Source organism: Dendrobates tinctorius, unplaced genomic scaffold (assembly GCF_039654945.1).
Source record: "Dendrobates tinctorius isolate UK_male_01 unplaced genomic scaffold, ASM3965494v1 ptg000003l, whole genome shotgun sequence".
Taxonomy (NCBI): domain Eukaryota; kingdom Metazoa; phylum Chordata; class Amphibia; order Anura; family Dendrobatidae; genus Dendrobates; species Dendrobates tinctorius.
Window position 1 is genome coordinate 33,613,035 of NW_027361671.1, and position 17,603 is coordinate 33,630,637.

At 44.2% G+C, this 17,603-nt stretch overlaps 1 long non-coding RNA gene across 2 annotated transcripts in view; it reads left to right on the forward strand.

Moving 5' to 3' along the window:
• Positions 1–2,353: 2,353 nt before the first annotated feature.
• The window catches only part of LOC141089309 (uncharacterized), a 165,010-nt gene continuing 149,760 nt past the window's right edge, over positions 2,354–17,603 (forward strand). For both annotated transcript variants that reach the window (XR_012232258.1, XR_012232250.1), the window contains exon 1: positions 2,354–2,465. This is a non-coding gene — a long non-coding RNA (uncharacterized lncRNA). The remainder of the gene's footprint in view (positions 2,466–17,603) is intronic.

The following is a 17,603-nucleotide window of genomic DNA, read 5'->3' on the forward strand; positions in this document are numbered from 1 at the left end:
ATCTCACTTGTCATCGATCTGCAATCTGTTTCTTTACAGTTGCTTATAAAGTTGAGCGCAAGTTCTTGCTACTCAAGTTTGCATCGGGTGCTTGGGAATGCACAGAGGGTCATTGGTGTTCAAGTGACAATCTTGAGTCCTCGCCCTGCATGTTTCACAAAAGTTAGGCCGGGGTCACATTGGTGAGAGGCGCTAAAAGCACGCATTAGACACGGACCAATGATTCTCTATGGGGTCCCTCGCACCAGCCGTATATTTCTCATCCGTATTCTAGGCTCCGTGCCAATCGCAGCATGCTGCGATTGTCAGTGTACTACGGCCGTAATACACCAATGCAAGTCTATGGGTGCGCAAAAAATACGGATTACACACCGACCACACATATGACTTTGCGAGAAATACGCACCCGATGTCTTTTAGCAAAGCCGGCAATTCAGTGCACGATACAGTAAACTCACACTGACAGGTTTAATAAAGAAACGAAAGAATAGATATAGACACATGAATGCGTGTATATATATATATATATATTATATATATGCATTCTATGTGTCTATATCTATTCTTTGGTTTCTGTTAGAAACCCTGTCATAGGGCTCCATTATATGTCCATTTTGCAAGCCTGCGAGAAAATCTCACCATACGGATGCCATACGGATTACATACGGATGCTTACATGCGCAGAATACGCGACCACACCTTGATTACGGATGACATACGGAGCACTGTTTAGGGGTCATTCATCCGTATTACGCATGTAAAATACTGACCGTATTTTGCGTCAGTTAGTGTGACCCTGGCCTTAGACAGCCAAAAACAAGTGTATGACAGGCAACCCCCACATGTTTTAATTAGCTGTCTAACAGCCGCAAAACATGTGAGGCATGGACTTGAGCATGTCACTAAAGCACCCACGATACTCTGTGCACTCCCGAGCACCCAATGCAAACTTGGGTAGCAAGAACTTGCGCTCAACGCTACTCAGCACTAGTAGTAGCTATTAAATGCAACCTGCCACCAGAAAAAAATGCCATTAACCTGCAGATTTGGGGTTAATCTGCAGATTAACAGCAGTAATATTAACCCCTTCAAGCTGCAGCCCATTTTCATATTTTGTTTTCATCTTTTTCTCCTCTTCTTCCCAGAGCCATATCTCTTTTATTATTCTGTCCACATAGACATATGATGGCTTTTTTTTCGCGGGACAAGTTGTACTGTTGAACAACACCATTCATTTTATCACATACAAACCAGACAGCCCTAAATGCATCTGCACTATTACAGGGTACAGCGGACCCAAGTAAAATGGCAGCTGCACAGGTACAATAATACCTAATGAAACAGCCAGCCTACAATCAGGGATTGGCCGTGTGGTACACCAGTGCAGAAGAAATAATCCGCATGTGGCAGTGTTCACACAGGGAATGCAGGGCTTCTGGTTCACAGCCTCTTAGTAACACCATATAGGGGGGCTGCCCAGTGCCAACTAGAATGCATCCTGTGTGAACAGAGGCCACAGTTTACAGAACCATCTGGGCCCAACTGCACCCTGAAAGAAATATAAAAAGTGCACAAAAAATATATCAATATATGTAAGGTATTGGTTGATATTACAATAACTTACATATATTGATATGTTTTTTGTGCACTTTTTATATTTTTTTCAGGGTGCAGTTGGGACCAAATGGTTCTGCAAACTTGTGGCCTCTGTTCACACGGGATGCATTCTAGTTGGCACTGGGCAGCCCCCCTATATGGTGTTACTAAGAGGTTGTGAACCAGAAGCCCTGCATTCCCTGTGTGAACACTGCCACATGCGGATTATTTCTTCTGCACTGGTGTACCACACGGCCAATCCCTGATTGTAGGCTGGCTGTTTCATTTGGTATTATTGCACCTGTGCAGCTGCCATTTTCCTTGGGTCCGCTGCACCCTGGATTAGTGCAGATGCATTTAGGCCGGTCTGGTTTGCATCTGAATTTTTTGGAGGATTTTTTCCTCTTTTTGAGGTTTTCATTTTATCACATAGTGTACTCGAAAATGGGAAAAAAATCCCAAGTGTGGTGAAATTGTGAAAAAAACCACAATTTTGACATTTTTGGGGGGGGAATTGCTTTTACTGTGTACATTTTGTTTTTGTTATTAGAAGTGAAAAAATAAGTCTGAAGTTTTCAAAAAAAAAATGTTGGAGTTGTGTTACTATTTTCTCATCCATGTTCATCTTCTAAGCCTGATGGTTTATCGTGGCTTCTGGAGTGACACGCTCAAGTCTACGCCCCACATGTTTCGCGGCTGTTAGGCAGCCAATAAAAACATGTGGGGATTGCCTGTCACACATAGGCAATCCCTGCTTGTTTTTTGTCTGTCTAACTGTTCTGAAACATGCAGTGCATGCCCCCCGAGGAAGCCCATGCAAAACGTGCTTCAGGGTTGCACTGGACACATGTTGGCAGGTAGCGCTGTGGGTAAGCTGAGCAATTGCAGTGATAACACCACCCCTGGTTTCTAAGATGGCTGAAATTGGCACCTTTTATACATATATATATAACCCATCTTGCTATTTGCCATCTTTAACCTAAGGTATCTTTAGATGTTTTGCAATACTGCACCTTACAAAGCACTATGGATTTTTTGAACAGATTTATACCTTTTGACTAATTGTGGTGTAGTTCACTCAGCTTTTTTTTTTTTTGCTCCCTCTCTGTGATTTAACCAATGGTTGTTTGTCCTTCACACATGAGCCGCCTATGTACCTTGTCTCTTTAGCTGTTTATTGCATGTGTTGCATTTGTGTATTTACTTTTCAATAGAATTTGTTAATTTTTAATCTTTATGGTTTGGACAATGACTGCATGAGCTCTTGTAGGATCAAAATTTGTTTGGAGTGTCCATTTATATAGATTCTAGTCCTTGAGGCAGACATATGGCAAGTTTGACCTATATATAGTATGTATCAGTGGAGTTTTGTTTCAGCCAATAAAAACATGTGGCGATTGCCTGTCATACATGGAGAACCCCTGCTTGTTTTATGGCTGTCTAAGGGTATATGCACACATTGCGGATTTGTGTGTGGATTTTTCCACGCAGAAACTGCAGATCAAAATGCCTGCGTTTTACCTGCGGATTTCCTACAGATTTTGTAGCGGATTTAGTGCGGATTACACCTGCGGATTCCTATAATGGAATAAGTGTAAAAACGCTGCGGAATCCACACAAAGAATTGACATGCTGCGGAAAATAAACCGCTACGTTTCCGCGCAGAATTTTCCACAGCATGTACACATCGGTTTTTGTTTTCCATAGGATAACATGGTACTGTACATCCCTTGGAAAACTGCTGCAGATCCGCGGGGCCAAATCCGCTGCGGATCTGCAGACGAATCTGCAACATGTGCACATACCCTAACAGTCATGAAACACGTGGGGTGAGGACTTGAGAATGTCACTCCAGCACTCACGATACTCTGTGCATTCCCGAGCACCCAGTGCAAACTCGAGTAGCGAGAACTTGCACTCAACTCTAGCAGCAACTGAAAAAAAAAAACCCGGATTGCAGACGGTTGACAAGTGAGATAAAAATCATTCCACGTTTCTGGATGAAAATCAAACAAATTTTTATAGACTGTTGCGTGACCCAAGCCGAGTTTTGTGCAAATAATGTCCATGACAAATCCAGTGACATCACCATTTACATGAATTAAATGATATATAATGGTTCATTTCTATGTAAGAGATCTACGAGTCTTATTCTTATCAACCCTGTTGAGCCTCCCACTTGTAAATCTCCAGGTGCTATTATTCTGTGAATCTGTGCTAGGAATTATCTAAATAATAAAAGTGGAGTGCTGCTTGCAATATTTATTTCATAAAATGGAAATAATATGCTTATTTGTGTGATCACCTCACAACTTGTGGTAATTATTTTTACATTTTTCACAAGTTCCTACTGAGTTTAATATCTTTTATCTGCATTTTGCGTTCTTATATTACTGGGATTTGACACAGAGAACAAAATAATGTTATATTTTGTCTTCCGAGTCTAGTCCCATGTTCCCATGGACTTATTGATTTACATGGCCGTGTGCGATCCAAGCTTCGGATCAAATTCATGCATGCAGTGAAAAAAAATAGGACATGTGCACGGCCCCACAGACTAACAATGGTCCAAGCGCAATCCAATGTTTTGTCTCACTCGGACCGAAAATACGTTTGTCTGCATCTGCCCCAAGAGACATACAAGTAAGGCTAGTCCTAATGCCTACTTGTATGATCTATTTAATAAAAATAAATCAATAAGCATCAGGAATAAATATTGTAGATTTTTAGAGAAGTTAGATGATTGAATTGTGAGATCAGCTTTTAAGGCCTCGCTACACATAACGATGTCCCAGCGATCCCACCAACGATCCGACATGGATGGGATCGCTGGGACATCGTTAGGCTGATCGCTGGTGAGCTGTCACATAGACAGCCCCTCCAGCGATCAGGACCAGCGAGCAAGCTGGTTTCCAATGTAAAAAGCGGGTATCTAAGAGCCGTGTGGCTCTTGGATACCCACTGTTTACGTTGGAAACGAGCGTGCGCTGGTATCTAGGGTAAACAGCGGGTATCCAAGAGCCGCGTGGCTCTTAGTTACCCAATGTTTACGTTGGAAACCAGCGTCGCTGATCGCTGGTCTGTCACTACCACACGCAGCGATGCGTGCTGGCCAGCTGGAGACCAACGATCAAAAAATGGCCCTGGACGATCCTGCAAAGGGGGGCCGGTCGCTGATCCCCGTCACACACAGCGATATCACTGGAGAGATCGCTGATGCATCACAAAATCAGCGATCTCGCTGTGTGTGACGGGGCCATTAGGCTTGAGGCCATAAAACAGATGTCAAAATGTGGTCATATTATTGCCATCTCAAACTTTTCAAAGACACAATGATTTTTATCTTCAATTGACGAATATTTTGGTTTCTTCCTCTGGACAAAGCAAATTAATGGACTCTTTGAAATTCAGTTTGATATGATAAATTATTTGCGTTTCCTCCTCGTCTTGGCACCATGATCATGTAATTCCCTTCTCTGAGTAAAAAGTATGCATATTTTCTTTGTAATTATAGTTTCCTCATCCATGTTTCTCTTCTAGGCCTGATGGTTTAAATAAGCACTAGTGTACCCCTACTCACATGTACGTACTGTATATCTCTCATACTATAACTATTAAGTAGAGGGAGCTGGCCATAGGGAAGTTCATTCATATTCACACAGGTACAATAGTGGTTCAAGAAGTCCCTGCAGCTCTGTGCTATGAAGTTGTAGGTACTCTTTGTGCCAATGTATTGTGTGCCTAATATGCGGATGTCTACACCTTTACGCTTTTTGAGTTTGGTGAAGGACTCCAATGTCTAACTAAACAAAGTGAATAAACTATTGTAACATGCTAGCAAAGGACAGGCTACAATTCACACCACAACCATTAAATCTTCACATGTGGATATATATACCACACATATACACTAGTCATGAGTGAGTGTGCTCATTACTCGAGTTTTCCGAGCATGCTCAGCTGTCCTCCAAGTATTTTGGGCATGCTCGGAGGTTATGTTTCTGTTGGAATGTTTGGTGCAACAACTCCATTTCTGTCTATGAGTGTTTAGTTGCTAGATTTGTATGCTGTTTATAAAGTTAGAACAAAAATAAAACTCCCAGTGACTCACACAGGGAGCGCATGTGACTGTATTTTGTCACGACTGCGGCCGCGGATACAGCCCAGCAGGTGCCTCCACGCGGACTGACCATGACGGCTAGGGGCGGGCGTCCCCCAGGGACGCAATATGGACCCTCTATACCACAGAGGGGGGAACCCGAGCCTACCCAAACTAGTGAGAAGCGGCGACCAGGATTCTGTGGCAGTTGAGCATGTAGACAAGGGGAAGACACATAGGACTTGATAACACCGCACAACTTCAGGTATAAAGAACGTAAAGTTTTCTAAAGTAACACAGTACATAGAGGAAACAGGGCTATGCCAGGCTCCCGATTCCACACCTCCCAGGAGGGTACCAGCCAGTGGACCTCAAGGCACCAACGGATCACAAAGGCACACATAGGCGGGACATCGGGACACAGACAGGACATAAGGACATCAGAACACAGGCTGGACATCAGGACACAGGTTGGACATCAGAACATCAGAATCACCGGCAGACATCAAACAGGAGTCATTCGGTTCCGGACATCCAACACGACTTACAGGCACCACTGAAGTCATCAAGCTCCAGGCAGCAGTCATCAGGTTCCAGACTGCAGTCGTCAGGCTCCGGGCATCGGACCTAGGAAGGAACTCTAGCGTGATGGTACTAAAACTGCAGGATTGCTGGGCCTGCATGGATCTAGCACCACAGGGTAGTAAATGCTCAGCAGAAACACTCGGTACAAGAAACTCAGAGTCACTGGGTGCGAGGTTCCAGACACAGAGGGATTCCAGAAACATAACACAGCAGACACAGTTCATACAGGGTCAGGTACAGGACAGGTATAGGATCAAGGATTCAGGCCTGGATATACCGCCTCCAGGCCAAACGCAGGAGAAGGGCAAAACAGAAATCAATGCAAAGACTTTGGTACCAAAACAAAGACAGGAGAGGTCCAGGAACACCAAACACACATGGCAAAGTTCAGGAGCTTTGTGAGTAGCTCTGGCAATGCCCAACAGGGAAGGGGAAGTTTATATAGGCGCTGCCCCTCAGAAATAGGCTGGGGACAGCATTTCAAGTACAAACACAAACCCTGATAAAAGCAGGGGAAGTGTGGCCGCGTATGCCCTAAGCACAAACAGAAACCATTACAGCACAATCAGTGCAGGAACTGAAGCTCAGGGCACTTGGCAGCGGCTGCATGCCCAGACACGTGGAAAGTCATGCACCAGCTGCAAATGACCTCGCAACCCAAGGACAGCTTCCACAGCAGCAACCAAGGACCGCACATGTGGATGGTCATGCAGCAGAGCAAAGACCTAACAACACATGTACGGTTACGCAGCAGAGCAGGGAACTGAGCAGGCTCCATATGGGTAACAGCCACCAGTATCCCAGCTCAATTAGGGGGAAAGGAGCAAAGGGTTAAAGCAAAAACATGCATTGTCATGCCAACAAGCAGATACAGACAGAACGGCGTGACATTTCCTGTTTTTCCTGTGTCTGTGTATGTGAGAACCAGCCTCCTGTAGATGCTGCAGAGATAGAGAGACACACAAAAGATTTATTCCTGATCTGTTAAGTTTATCATACGTTGTTCCTGAATAAAGAGGCTCTGTTGTCACATGCTTGGAGAATATCCTGATTAATCCGCTGCCAACAGGTTATGGGCCCAAAGTGACACAGAACCTCAGAGTAGCACAGCAACAGAAGCCCAGAGCAAAAGCAGCACAGAGCAACAGAGAAGCTGTCCACTAGCAGCAATCATGTCAAGTTCTCAGTGCCAAGCCTCACTAACCAGAACTACCAGTCCTGGGAATTCAACGTGAAGATGCTGCTCATAAGAGAAAGTATGTGGAAAAATACTCAGGAACAAGTGCCTCATCCATTACCAGAATATTGGCTAGAGAAGGATCAGAAAACACAAAGCACGATCTCCCTCAGTGTAGATGATAATCAGATTGTGCATATATGCACTGTGCAACTGCAAAGGAGATGTGGGATGAGTTACAGAAAGTGCATGAAAGATCAAATCTCAGCAGTAAGGTTTATCTCATGAGAAAGGTGTATCAGACTAAGCTAAGTGATGGACAGAATATGCGGGACTATATAAGAAACACGCTAGAGATTGTGGAGCATCTCAGGGGAATTGGAGAATAAATTAAAGATTTTAATGTTGCTGCACTTCTATTAAGTGGTCTTCCAGAGAGTTATGACACACATGTGACTGCAATAGATGCACAGCCAGATGATGAGCTGACACTAGAGTATGTTAAAGACAAACTTGTGGATGAATTCAAGAGAAAAACGCAGCATGTAAGCAGCTGTAGCAAATCCAGAGCAGAAACAGCATTAAAGACACAGTATTTCCCTAAATATAAGAGCAATCTAAGAGAAACTCGTGAATGTTTTGTCTGTAAAAAGCCTGTCCACCTTAAAGCAGACTGCAGAATTTGGAAAGCAAGAATGAGTCAGATAAAAAACAGAACAGTCATCAAATGGTTAAAACAGCTGTAAAGGAAGATTCTGCATGTCTTGAAGCTGCATTTAATGCCAGTACAAGCCCATCTGCAAAGCATATATGGTGTATAGATTCTGGTGCAAGCAGTCATATGACAAATAACAATGATTTTTTCACTGACCTTAATGAAAGCAAGTCAGAAAAGGTCATCTCGGCTAATGGTCACTATATGACTTTAGAAGGAGTAGGAGACGACTACCTCCACTGTCCAGTTTCCTCAGCACAAAGCAAAAAGATCCCAATAAAGGATGTTCTTTAAGGTTCCCAGCCTTGAAAGCAAACTTCTGTCAGTAAAGAAGCTCATGCAAAAGGGGAAGGTAATTACTTTTAAAGATAACAGCTGCATCATCTCAACGTCTCAAAGAAGGGTCACACCCTTGCAGAAGGAAAAATACAAGATGTTCTTTATCAGCTAAAAAGCAAAGATAGAGTGTACAGTGCTAGGCAAGATCTGCATAAGAACTGTATACATGTATGGCACAGACATCTTGGGCACAGAGACCAAGAAGCAGCAACGAAGCTAGCTCAACTTGCAAATGGTATTGAAATCAATCAGTGTAATCAAATGATGAAGTGCCCTAGCTGTCTTAAAGGGAAAATGTCCAGAAAATCCTTTCCTAAAATAAGCACCACTAGATCTGCACAGCCTCTAGATCTGATACATACAGATGTATTTGATCCAATGAGTGTTCAAACTCCTAGCAAGAAGAGAGATTTTCTCACATTTATTGGTGACTACTCCAGATATACAGTCACCTACCTGCTTCACAGTAAGGATTAAGTTCCATCGAAACTTGAATAATATCTTGCTGTAGTGTTTAACAAATTTGGAAGAATGCCAAAAGCCCTGTGTGCAGATAATGGAACCAAATATACAAGTGGTAAGGTGCAAACCAATTTGAAAAAGGATGGAATCATGTTCCAGACTACCATTCCATACAACCCAGAACAAAATGGAGATAGCATTAGCAGAGAGAAAGAAACGTACTCTCTGTGAAAGTGGAAGAAGTATGTTTCATGCGAATCTACATATAACGTATTGGAGAGAAGCCATCATGTCAGCTTGCTATCTTCAAAACAAAGTGCCAGGTAAAGCCACAAATAAAACTCCATATGAGCTATGGAACTGAGAGAAGCCTAACCTGAAGCACTTCAGGATATTTGAAAGCAAAACGTTTGTGTATGTTCCCAAAGAAAAATGTTCCAAGTGGGAATCACACGCAAAGCAAGGAGTCCTGGGGGCTATAGCAAAACTCTAAAGGGATGCAGAATCCTGCACCTAGAGACCAACACAGTAACAATCAGCAGAGATGTAGTGATTGATGAAAACTCTGTATCGCTCAAATTCCATGAAGTTACACATGTTATTCAACCTAAGAAGCAAGAGCAAGAATTTCAATCACCCAACACAGATGCCAAAAAGGAAAACACTGACGTATTTATAAGCTCTGAAGCCACCAAGGAAGACACAGAAGAACCAAGTCAACCTTCACTAAGGAGACCAGAAAGGCCAAACAAAGGTATCCCAGCTAGACGCCTTAGTAACATAGCAAGGCCGAAAAAAGACATTTGTCCATCCAGTTCAGCCTATACTCCGTCAGAATAAATCCCTTTCTTATATGGTCAGAACACTTTGTGAACCAGAGCCACAGTCATGGCAAGAGATGCAAAAACTGCCTGTCCAAGAGATGCAGAAGTGGGTAAATGCTTCTAATGAAGAAATGGAGTCCCTTCACCAACTCCAGACATGGGAGCTTCTGAGCTACCACAATGAAAGAGAAATTGCAAAGCTAGGTGAAATTCTCAACCAGCACTTTGAGACTAAGGACCTTGGAAATGTGACATATGATTTCGGAACCAAATCCAGAGAGAAGATGGGAGTTTTGTTCTCAACCAAAGTTATAACATTTCTGCAATCCTAAACAAGTTTGGAATGTCAGAAGCCAAAGGTGCATCAACACCAATGGATCCATCCTACTTAAAGTTAAAAGGAGAAGATCTGCTACCCAGCAATGAGCGTTACAGACAAGCAGTGGTGGCACTTCTGTACATAGCAACCACTACTCGTCCGGATATCACAGCCACAGTTGGAATTCTCTGCCAATGTGTAAGCAAGCCACGCCAAAGAGACTGGAATGCAATTAAGAGAATTCTTCAATATCTTAAAGAAATGTATGAGAGAAGCAGCCTGCTGTAGATGCTACACAGATAGACACACAAATGATTTCTTCCTGATCTGTTAAGCTTATCATATGTTGTTCCTGAATAAAGAAGCTCTGTTGTCACATGCTTTGAGAGTATCCTGAATAATCCGCTGCCAACAGTTTCAGTCCCCGCAGCTGCATGATTTGCGGCTGCTAGACAGCCTGAGTACATGTGGGGATTCCCTAACAAACAGGCAAACCCTGCATGTATTCAGGGTGTCTAGTGAGGCTGTCTAGCAGCCACAAATCATGCAGCTCTGTGGACTGAAACATGATCTCCGAGCACGCCCAAAATACTTGGAGGACACCCGAGCATGCTCAGAAAACTAACAAGCACACTCGCTCATCACTAATATATACCAAATATTACCAAATCATGCTTTTTTTATACAGCTGGTCACTTTGTGTACACATCTCAAAATATGCTAGACAATGAGCAAAAGTAATGAAGGGCCCATCTGTGCATAGGCAAAAAATACCTGCTGGAGTCATGCTTTAAAAGCATTCTGTCATGATACCAGTGCTGGGTGACCGGCACTTCTGGGGTTAATGTTCTGATCGCAGTGCAGACTCTCACCTGCACACCTGGGACCTATTAGGGTGGCCTTTCATTGGTTCTGGGAGGCTTCTTATAGCCTCAGGAAGCTCCCATCCCCTGTCAGTTATACTTTCGCCCTTGGCATTGTGTGGTGACCCCTGAGTGTGTTAGTGCTGTGTTCTGGTTGCTTGATTCCCTGTGAATGACTCGGTCTGTTCTCTGGATATCGTTTTGGATTCTGCTTGGTACCTTCTATGTCCGTTTGGTTTTGATCTCTGCTTGGCCCTGACTGTCCGTTCTGTTTCATCCCTGGTACTGTATTGATATCTTGTGTATGACCTTTGGCTTTGTCTGACCTCCCGTCTGTTTATCCCTCCTGTACCTCGTTTGCCTGTATTGTGCCTGACCTCTGCTTTGCCCGACTCTGAGTTTTCTTCCTCCTCTGAAAGCAGGATGCCAAACCCCGTCCCCTTGCAGTCACAGGACCGTTCACATGACCGTAGGTCCTGTGCCGGCTTTCTGATATTCTACATTCAGGTCCCATGCATCTTTATTGCCCGGCTGTTCTTGTCCCCAGGGGTCCCTACGGTGCGGGTGAGTCCCTGCTTAGCGGAGGCTGTACGCCGGCGCTGTCAGGACCCTGACACATTCCTTAAATCTCATTTTATTTTGTTTAAAAATATGCATTTAGCTTGATAAACTAAACAATTAATTCAGCTTTAGAAACTAAACAATTAAAAATGTTGTTCCTATTTTGTATTGGATTTTGTTTAATTTATTTCATGCTCTTTATCACATCTTTTTCCTCATTCATATTCAGATACTATTTTTGCACTTTGAAAACAGACTATCTCCATTTTTAGAAATGTTGCTTAAGTGATAAAACTGGGTAATATATACCTGGTCTTACTGAATTGCACTGCACTATTGTGACAAGTAAAAAAATGCAGGATTTAAAGGGAATCTGTCACTTCCAAGCTGCAAATTTTGCTACATAAACATTTATGTAGGGGACTTATCCCCTTTAAAAATCATATCAGTAACAAATATTTTAGTATTGTAGATATAAAAAAAAAATCAGATTTAACCCATATGCTAATGAGGGTGCACCCTTGGTGTGGCCAATGTCTCAGTGCACCATTATTGCAGCCTCTGATTTGTCTATCTAGCATGGTCCTTGAGCTTGAGTGATAGCGCTCGCTTTCTCACAGTGAGTGCTCCCTAAATTCAAAACCCTGCTCTTGCGCTGGCACACTGAATCTGGAGGACCCCAGCAGCACGACTACAGGGTCACTTCAATTCCGAAGCCACTCGCGCACTAAACTTCCAGGATGTACATAGTGATGGCCACAGATTGGTGGGATTTAAAGAGGACCCATCACCATCACACATATTAGCATATATCATAGTAAGGAGACTGTATGTATAGATAAACCAAATTTGAAAGCATTATATCTGTGAACAGAAGAATTATGTAGAGATAATCACAGCTTATGGGAGCCGTCATCTTAGGATTGTCAGCTCAGTGTGCTGTGTTCTAATAAGACACGCCCCCTGATTACAGGCTGTTGCTAGGCAGCACGTTAGGCTACAGAGTGAAGCACGACGTGTATTACCCATATCAGCTAACTCTCTGGTAACCTGTAAGGCTACTTTCACACATCAGTTTTTCGCCGTCAGGCGCAATCCGGTGTCATGCCAGAGCGCCGGATTCGGCAAATGTTATGTAAAACCGGATGTGCCGGATCCGGTTTTCTGCCAGATCCGTCATGCGTATCCGACCAAAAAACGGATCCGTCTCATCCGTTTCAACCTGTTTTCGACGGATACGCCGGATCCGGTTTTTAAAAATACAGCCCCTTGGTGGGCTTTTGAACGGGATTGGCTACTGAAAACCTATATATACCGTGTTCCTACAGCCCATCTTTGACAGGTTGTAGAGGAGAAAGTGCAGGTTGGAGAGAAGAGCAATTGACTGGCGAAGATGGATGTTGTGATTGGAAATATTTTGAAGAACTTGGTGGATTTTACAGCGGAGGCTAATCGTTTGAGGGTGATAGTTCTGGAAAAGGAGAGAGCGAGACAGCAGCACATCAGGCATCGTCGACTCCGTTTCTGGATCCACCCCATCACAGCTAAGAGAATGACGCGTGGGGTCTATTCTAAACTCTGCATGGACCTTAGATGAAACCCGGAGAAATTTTTTGCATATGTTCGGATGAAAATGGAGAATTTTGATTACTTGGTGGAGCGTATAGCACACCGCATAAGAAAATCCGACACCTATTGCCGCTTCTCCATTTCACCGACAGAGCGTCTGATGGTGACTCTAAGGTAAGACACATTTATTGGATCTGATTGCATCAGAGCACACTTTCACTGAAATGTTGTTGGTGGTACTTTGTATCTCCAATTGTTATAGCTGTATTTTGGTATGTATGCTGTGATTTGGAACTAATATTTTTTTTAAAATTCCCCCCAGATTCCTTGCAACTGGAGAATCCCTTTCGTCACTTCATTTCCAGTACAGACTTGGGATCTCCACCATATCTGGAATTGTGAAGTACACATGCCGTGCGCTGTGGGACTGTTTACTTGATGAGTTTTTACCCGAGCCCACAACAGAGAGGTGGATTGAAATAGCTGACAAGTTTCAACAGATATGTCAGTTTCCCAATTGCTTGGGCGCTGTGGATGGGAAACATATCCGCATTGTTAAGCCATCAGGATCCGGATTGGAATTTTTCAATTACAAGAAATATTTTTCCATTGTCCTCATGGCAATCGCTGACGTGGAGTATAAATTTATTACAGTTGATATCGGGGCCTATGGCCGCTGAAATGACTCTCAAGTTTTGAAACTGTCTTCCATGGGGCGTAAACTGTATGGAAACACCTTCCAGTTCCCACCCCCTAGACCGCTGCCACAAACATCTGGCCCACCTATTCCATTTGTCTGTGTAGGGGATGAAGCCTTCCAGCTGTCAGAACACCTTTTGAAACTGTACTCTAGCAGAGGATTGTCAAGAACAAAACGCATATTTAATTACCGCCTCACAAGAGCAAGAAGAATGGTGGAATGCTCCTTTGGTATTCTGACAGCCAAATGGTGGGTCCTATTGACTGCGATCAACCTCAAGACTGAAACTGTGGACTAGGTGATCAAAGCTTGCGTGGTACTCCACAATTTTGTTCTCTGCAAGGAACCCATTTCCATTGAGGACACCTCTGAAGAAACCACCTTGCAAGATTACCAGAACATTACCACTAGAAGTTCTGTGACGGTTTCAGTAATGAGGGACAATTTTGCACAATACTTTTTGTCACCTCAAGGAAGAATACACTGGCAGGATGACAGAGTGTGAAAAATTTCTGCCATTAACCAAAGTTGGGTACCTTCTGTACCAACAGTATACCTTTGCCAACCAAACTTGGCTATGTTGTCGTGGTTTAAATATTTTTACCTTTTGGCCACAGGTGTGTACCTGGTTGTGTTTTATTCAAAATATTTCACCTTTTAACAAAAGTCGTGTACATTATTAGGAAATCACCAACAAGATACACAACTTTTTTTAAAAGGTGAAATACTTTGCTTAAAACACAACCAGGAACACAACTGTGGCAAAAAGGTAAAATGTTGTTACCTTTTTCCCACAGTTATATACCTGGTTTTGAATACCTTTTTACCTTTAAAATACCCTGTATTATACCTTTTAAATACCCTGTATTAAACCTTTTGGTATACCATTAGTGTTGAGCGATACCGTTCGATACCCAAAAATATCGTATCGGATGGTATCGCCCGATACGAAAAAAATATCGGGTATCGCCGATTCCGATACCGGAAGTCCCATTCAAGTCAATGGGACTTCCGGTATCGGAATTAAAAAAAGCCCTTTATTTCCTTGTTGGTTAATTCTACATAATTGAAAACAAATAAGAATCATGTAGAATGTATTGTGGGAGGTGGAGGAGACATTAAAGGCATAGTGGTTTATTCAAATCACATGGCATAGCATTAATTCCAATTTTTTTTTTCAAGACGTTCGGAGTTAAAAAGATATTGACTATGTTAACTTTTTTATATTTTGTCAGATATGTATGTTTCACAACTTCCATGCTCTTCACCTTCTTTTGTACTTCTCCCACACTTTCTCCTTCATGATCTGCAGCAGTAGCATTTTTTTCATCAACTTTTTCTTCACCTTATTCATTTTCTTCTTCTTCACCTTCTTCCCATTAATTTTTTTTTTCCATTCTTCATATTCTTCTTATTCAGCTATTATTAATTTTCATATGCTATTTCTTCATCTTCTTCCTATTCTTCTTTTTCTTCATTTTCTTATGGTGACAGGCATTCCTGTAGTACTTATCTATAAAAGTTATAAGATTACACCTTATGTTCTGCCTGTCACAAAAGATTTACAACAGGATTTGTCCGCGTTCAGTTTGGCCTGCAGCAGCAGGCATTTTCCAGGGGCACCACGAGGAGGAACGGACTCACCCCCATTTACTGCTTTGTCTTCTTCTGCTTATAATTTTGATATCTTCTATGCTGATTTTTAGTCTTATGCTTAATGTTCTGCTTTCTGTTCTTCTGCTTTTGCTTCTTCTGCTTCTTGTTCTTCTGTCTTTTGTTCTGTATCTTGGTGGTTGTCTTCATGTTCTTTGTCTTCTTGGTCATATTATTTAGGGTCATATTTCTGGTCTTCTTTGGTGTGGTCTTCAGGGTCGTCATCAGGGTCGTCGTCATGGAGATCAATAAGGATTACCAAAGACAATTTCAAAAAGCTTGATCTTGGAAATGTAGCAGAAGGTACAAGAAGGCTGAGAAACTGGCGAGAACCAGCTGACAGTACTGGAACCCGTAGTGGCAGCAGAAGGAACAAGAGCTAATGGCACTACTGAGGAATAGCTGACGGTGCTGGACCCTGGTTACTATGCAGGAGGTACCTGTGCTAGAAACCACTACCAAGGACCAGCTGACGTTGCTGGACCTCGGATACCGAGATGGAGGCACCTAGGCCAAAGGCTCTGTCGAGAACCAGCTGACAGTGCTGGCACCCGGATGGGTAGCAGAAGGAACAACAGCCAATGGCACTACCGAGGACCAACTGACGGTGCTGGACCACGGTTACTAAGCAGAAGGTACCTGTGCTAAAAAGCACTACCGAGGACCAGCTGACGGTGCTGGACCTCGGATACTGAGATGGAGGCACCTAGGCCAAAGGCTCTGGCGAGAACCAGCTGACAGTGCTGGAACCCGGATGGGTAGCAGAAGGAACAAGAGCCAATGGCACTACCGAGGACCAACTGACGGTGCTGGACCACGGTTACTAAGCAGAAGGTACCTGTGCTAAAAAGCACTACCAAGGACCAGCTGACGGTGCTGGACCTCGGATACCGAGATGGAGGCACCTAGGCCAAAGGCTCTGGCGAGAACCAGCTGACAGTGCTGGCACCCGGATGGGTAGCAGAAGGTACCCATCCAAAGCAAAGTAGCCAGGCCGCAAGCCGGCCGCAGTTACCGAAACCCACAGTCCTACAGGGGGTCCATGTCCCACTGACACTACGGATCCAGCCTTCAGTGCCAGATCCCGCAGTCCACATAGGAGTCACCTAAACTGCAGGCACCGTAGAGTCGGCTAACCCAGCCGCAAGACGACAGGACAACGGATTGGTGGCAAAGTGACCTTGACACTACCCGGAAACAGCAGGCGTGCTGAAAACAGGCTGGGCAACAGGGAGTACCCGTGCCAAAGACACTGCCGAGAACCAGCTGACGGTGCTGGAACCCAGATGGGTAGCAAAAGCTACAGGAGCCAATGGCACTACCGAGGAACAGCTGATGGTGCTGGACCATGGTTACTAGGCAGGAGGTACCTGTGCTAGAAAGCACTACCAAGGACCTGCTGACGTTGCTGGACCTCAGATACCGAGATGGAGGCACCTAGGCCAAAGGCTCTGGCGAGAACCAGCTGACAGTGCTGGCACCCGGATGGGTAGCAGAAGGAACAAGAGCCAATGGCACTACCGAGGACCAACTGACAGTGCTGGACCATGGTTACTAAGCAGAAGGTACCTGTGCTAAAAAGCACTATCAAGGACCAGCTGACGGTGCTGGACCTCGGATACTGAGATGGAGGCACGTAGGCCAAAGGCTCTGTCGTGAACCAGCTGACAGGGCTGGAACCCGGATGGGTAGCAGAAGGAACAAGAGCCAATGGCACTACCGAGGAACAGCTGACGGTGCTGGACCATGGTTACTAGGCAGGAGGTACCTGTGCTAGAAAGCACTACTAAGGACCAGCTGACGGTGCTGGAACTTCGGATACCGAGATGGAGGCACCTAGGTCAAAGGCTCTGGTGAGAACCAGCTGACAGTGCTGGAACCCGGGTGGGTAGCAGAAGGTACCCATCCAAAGCAAAGTAGCCAGGCCGCAAGCCGGCCGCAGTTACCGAAACCGACAGTCCTACAGGGGGTCCATGTCCCATTGGCACTATGGATCCAGCCTTCAGTGCCAGTTCCTGCAGCCCACATAGGAGTCACCTAAACTGCAGGCACCGTAGAATCGGCTAACCCGGCCGCAAGACGACAGGACAACGGATTGGTGGCAAAGTGAAATTGACACTACCTGGAAACAGCTGGCGTGC